This window comes from Chiloscyllium punctatum, chromosome 13, assembly GCF_047496795.1.
Source record: "Chiloscyllium punctatum isolate Juve2018m chromosome 13, sChiPun1.3, whole genome shotgun sequence".
In the NCBI taxonomy this organism is placed as follows: Eukaryota; Metazoa; Chordata; class Chondrichthyes; order Orectolobiformes; family Hemiscylliidae; genus Chiloscyllium; species Chiloscyllium punctatum.
This window is the reverse complement of record NC_092751.1, coordinates 25,659,672-25,665,671: the sequence shown is the minus strand read 5'-3', so window position 1 is coordinate 25,665,671 and position 6,000 is coordinate 25,659,672.

The window sequence follows — 6,000 nt, the reverse complement described above, 5'->3', positions numbered from 1 at the left end:
TGGTATCCAAACTTTGATTTGTGGACGAACGCATAATCATCAGCCATTTCTGCTTCTAATCTTGCCATTGTAACTCTCTCCTCTTCTGCGCGAGTTCTCACTATTGCAGGAAGTGAATTTTTGAATTCCTTCGAAAAAAGAACCTTTCTAAGAGTGTCATAGGTTTGCTCAGCTTTTTACACCCTTTCCCACCTTTCAAAATTACTTTGATTCTTTCAAACTTAATTTGCTTTTTTAGATTCCGGAAACACTGTCTGTCGGCTTCTGAACCAAGCTCATATGCTTTCTTCACCTTATACTCCACAGATACCTCCTCCAATAGGGATACAAACAGCCTGACATACACCCCATTGTCCATGGAGCACCACATGGGACAGGCTGGGAAGTGAACAACAGCCTGACACACACCATTTCATTGTCTCTGCACTTCACCATGCCAGCAGTCGATACACTAGGGAGCCGGAAACCAAGGTCAGGAAAAGGTACAGAGGGACGCAGAGATTCACATTAAAGACAGAAACAGATAGTTAATTACCTGAGAACCTGTTGTGGAAATATGGGGAAAAAGACAGAGCAGTGGGACTAACTGGAGAAGTGAATCCTTCTAGAGAAATATTATAAGCATGAGAACATTGAATAAAGGTATTTTCAGGTGAATTGAAATGGTTTGTTCAATCAAATTCTGAAACTGATTCACAGAACACTTCAAACAACGAACGCTGGGACAAGATGACAGCCCAGCATTGAGAGCTGTGCACACTATGGTCGTGTATTGCTCAGTAAACTGCACTATCTGCCCAGCATGGGGAGTATTGCAAAACTTGATTATCATATTGGAATGATACACGCAACAGATTACTGTCTAAAAGGGGAGGATTTCCAATATAAGTGAAGGTGTGTGTGTGCATGTGCATGTGCGCGAGTATGCATGTGTTTGTGTCTCTGTGTGTATGTGCGTCATGCACGTGGGTGTGTGGGTGGGTGCGTGTGTGTCATGCATTTGGGTGTTGAATGCAAAAATCATTGCAAGAGAGTAAATACACATGAAGGAAAACAGATTAAATATGAACCACTGGCAGGGATTTGGATAAACGACACAGAGAGACTGAGGAAAGTTTCATGAACAGATGAGTTAAAGTGCTTAAGAATAGTAAAATAAAGACATTGCCAGACACAATAGAGATATAGATCAGCGTGCACAGCAATGTCAGATGAATGGAATTTTGGTGTGTTTTCGAAACAGATTTGTTTCTGCAGGTTTCAATCTGAGAGTGTCAGCAGAAGATTGTTGTCATCATTAAGTCTGTATTTCACAGTTCGAGATTCAAACAGCAGATGAGTTAAGACAGTGAAGTACTTTCTGGAGCAGTGTGTAGTTAAAGGTAATAATGGTCCGGGCATGGTGTCAGGAATCAGCTTATGGCCAAAAGGATCACTAAAGTTGAGATTCGTCTGTTCCAAACACAACCTGCATGTTTCACCTACACGCACCAACCTGCCCCCACTCCCCACGCACACCCGCCCCCCCCCCCCCCCCCCCCCCCCCACCACCATGATTTGGAGATATACTGCTGTTGCTTCAGAATCGTTGGGTCAAATTTCCGGAATTCCCTCCCTACTGGCATTGTGGGTAAACCATAGCAAGTGGACTGCAGCAATTCAAGAAGGCAGCTCACCACCTTTTCATGGGCAAATAGGAATGGGCCATTAATGCTGGACAGCCAGCGATGCCCAAGACCCAGAAATGAATGAAAAAAGATATTGGCCAGGGATGGGATGGAGCCCCAGGAAGAAAATGGAGGTTGTAAACATAATAGACGACAATGACCTCCACACTCCCAATATTTAAATAACAAGGGCAGAGACACAATGGTTCATATCTGCAATTGAATAGGTCAACATGGAGACCCATGAGTAATACTGCCAGATGCAAAGAGGGAGACAGGAATTGAACTGGATTCAAAGTCTCAACAGGAACACTGTTGGGGGCAAGAAGCGTAGACTACACGAAAGAATACAAATTCAGCCGTAACTGGCTTATAGAAAAAAATATCTGGACAGTGAGACTTACCAGGTACACCAACGATAGACAGGAGAGGATAATAAAAATATAGAATAATGCGAAGTGCACAATAGATCCGCCATGAAATTGACAACCGACCATAATACATAGAAAGATACCGAATATAATAGGATAAACTCCTGTCCGTTGTTGGAACATTCCAGTCTAATGTTCTCAGATTCTGATCCATTGTTGGAACATTCAAGTCTAAAATTCTCAGATTCTGATCCATTGTTGGAACATTTCAGTTTAATGTTCTCAGATTCTGATCCATTGTTGGAACATTCCAATCTACTATTCTCAGATTCTCATCTCTCCTCGCTTCTGTCTGGAGCTGCTGATCCCTGTTAGTGCTGTTGGTAATTCTCCCGCTCATACTCTGGCATAACACATTGAACGGCACCCATTTATGATTTAAAGATGGGAACTCTCCACTGGGGTATTTAGAATCCATGGAGATTGACATTAATCACAATCACTGAACAAACAGGTTCAGTTAACCCCTTCCTTACATCACATCTCATATCACAATAAAAGGGAATATTTACTCAGTCTGGATGGAATGGATGAGGGTTACTGGATGGACTATGAATCGTACATTTTTAAAATATTTTTCCTTGAATGTACGGGTACAGTAAGAGCACTGCAGGATTGTTCATGTACCACTCTGTCTATTAAAGGAGACAGGGTTTAAATGTCAGACTACCTGCATAAGATATCTGGTGAGGAAAGAAAGACACAAGAAAGTGAGGATTGCAGATGCTGAAGATCTGAGTCGGGAAAGTGGTGATGGAAAAGCACAGCCAGTCAGGCAGCATCCGAGGTACAGGAGAATCAACATTTTGTATGTAAACCTTTCAATAGGAAAAAAGGCTGGAGGCCCAAGGGTGTTAAGAGATAAATGGGATGGGGTGAGGTTGGTGGGAAGGTAGCTGTGAATATGATAGGTCGATGAAGGTGGTATGTCGGAGAGGAAGGTAAAGGGATAGGTGGGAAGGATAATGGACGGGAGGACACATCAACAGTGCCGTGCTGAGTTGGAAGGTTAGATTTGGGATAAGGTGGGGGTCAGGAAATGAGAAAACTGGAGAAATCATCATTGATCACATGTGGTGTAGGGTCCCAGGTGGAAGATGAAGCTTTCTTCCTCCAGGCGTCGGGTGGTTAAGGAGTGGAGGTGGAGGAAGCCCAGGACGTGCATGTGCATGGCAGAGTGGGAGCGGGAGTTAAAGTGCTCAGCTTCGGTGCGGTGTGATTGGTTGGTGTGGGTGTCCCAATTCTCCAGGGTGAGCAACGTCAAAGGCCAGGGAAATAGAACAGTTTTACTCACATTTGAAATGGACAATAACACATGGGACAACACGTCAATGAACGATGGTGATAGATTGAAGAATGGGTCTGGCCAGTGGAGTCAGAATTTGGAGGGTCCAACCACAAGAATGAGAGCAAAAGTAAAAGCATTGCCATATCATTAGAAGTCATTAGTTCTATCACATTCTCAATCCACCTCAGAGAACCAGCCCAGACACCATAAACCCAGAGGAGATATCTGTTCAGCATGGAGCACTGTGCAGAACCATGCTCATGTATTGCTGAACACAACCCTGCAATTGGTCCAGAGTAGAACACTGTACAGACTCTGAAGTGATTGATCTATAAACCCAGATGAGATATGTGTTCAGTATGATACACTGTGCAGGCCGGACTGGTATACTGTACAATAAAATCCCCAATCGACACAGAGTGGAAAAGTATGCAGACCACAGCAGTGTATTGATCTATAAAACCAAATGAGACATGTGACCATGGTGTGGAACTGTGTCCACCACCCCAGTACGTTTCTCAGTAACACTGCATGAGATCACTGTCCTGCGTACAGTATCCTGTAACATTAGCCAGTGCTTCCAGGAATAATTGGTGAATGGGATATTGGTGTGAGTTCAGGAGAATTTTGGATTAACATTTGTTCTGCAGCCATTGTAACTGGGAGTAGGGTCAGCACAGACTTCGACCCATTGGGCTGAATCTAACAATAATTTGTCTCAGTGACATGTTCGTTGAATGTGATAGAGGGATCGTCAACACGAGGCTGAGCTAGTTTCCTGGTGCTATCGTATCGAACTCACCTCATTAACAACCACCCCTCCCCATGTTGTCCCTCTCATTCAATACCAGACTGATTCTAACACCCATCATGGCTGGAGGAACTCACCATCGCTCGGATACCCCTGGATATTCCGTGATCCCTGGCACTGTGGCCAGCTTTAAAAGGCCAACGGGCACATGTTTGAACTTTCTCTATTAGGAACTGCCCTGCAAAGTTTATCCCGAGCATGGCAGATAAGGGGCAATTACACCACAGTTTGTCGACACGGGCACGGAGGTCCTGGTGGATGGGCTAGGACAGAGGGGGAACATTCTCTTCCCAGAGGGGCCACACCACCAGACCCACCAAGCATGATCTGAGCTCACCACCCAGCTGAGTGCAGTGTCTGCAGTCTGAAGAAATGTCCAGCAACACAGGACAAGCATCAATAAACTTCCCCGTTCTGTCAGGATAAGGGTCACCGTATTCTCTCTGCTCCCTCAGTCTCACTGTATATCTGTCATAGCACCGACCCCCGAACAAGGCTCATGCTCCACCACTCTCACTGATGCATGTAGCATCTTCCCCCTCTCTCTCTGCTTCTCTCACCTCCACTATACCCCCCACACTAACAACACTGCATGGATACAACACTGTGGACAGACGCCCCTCCAAAAACATCTTTATTCCCCCCTCACACCTACACCAGCGCTAACAGCAGGACCACCCAACCCCCACCCCCCCTCCCTTCCTCCCTCCCTCCCATTTCAGAAGCCTGGAATAGGACAGAAAGGGACAAGCTGGGCGATGGAGTGCCCAATATCCGTTCCCTCACCGGCCATGTGGGGAGGACCCTGGTACGAGTTGGACAGGAACGGGACGCCTCGTGTGGAGATTCTGAAGCATCCACGTCCCACCGACCGAGTAAGCAGAAAAGTTCAGTGAAGGGAAATTCTCACGTTAAATCCATTGGCAGTTCCGTTTCCCCCCGGCACAACTTCGAAGCCGTGACCCTGATGCCATCTCCCTTTTGAATCGAGCTGCTACAAATGGAATCCCCGCGGTGGGCAGGAGGGTGGGCTCACAACACATCGTCACCACCACCTCCCAGAAAGGGAGCCCGGAGACTCCCTCCTACACCTCCCCCTGTAAACAACTCAGATACTGAAGCTAATCTGTGATAGTTACTGCTCTCCCCACTTGTCCTGACATCTTCAATAATCTGTGCTCATACACACCGAGGTCGCTCTGCTCCTGCACCCACTTTATAACAGCACAGCCTGTTTTCCTTCCAAACTTCATCACATCACACTGTCTTGCATTGATCGTCGTATGAAATATACCTGAACTCTACACCAAATTGGCGTTGTCCTGTTGCTGTTGCACTCCATCCCCCACACACTTCACAATTCTTCCAAGTTTGCTGACATCAACAAGCATCGAAGTTGTCATAGTGTCACACGCCAGTCAAAATAACTGAAAGAGAATGTGGTGCTGGAAAAGCACAGCAAGTCAGAAAGTAAGGACTGCAGATGCTGGAGATCAAAGCGGAGAGTTGGTGCTGGAAAAGCACAGTAAATCAGGCCAGAATCGGGATTATGCACAGGGCTGATGAAGGGCTTATGCCTACAATGCTAATTCTCCTTGTCTTCGGATGCTGCCTGACCTGCTGTACTTTTCCAGCAACACACTCTCGGTTTTGATCTCCAGCATCTGCAGTCCTTACTTTCCCCTACAGAACAATTGAAACACTGACAGACTCACTGATGTGATCAAGGTGTACACTGATACCAAAGGAGCGTCAGAAATGACAACACACATCCCAAAGAGCCAGAGAAGAAAACTGACATGC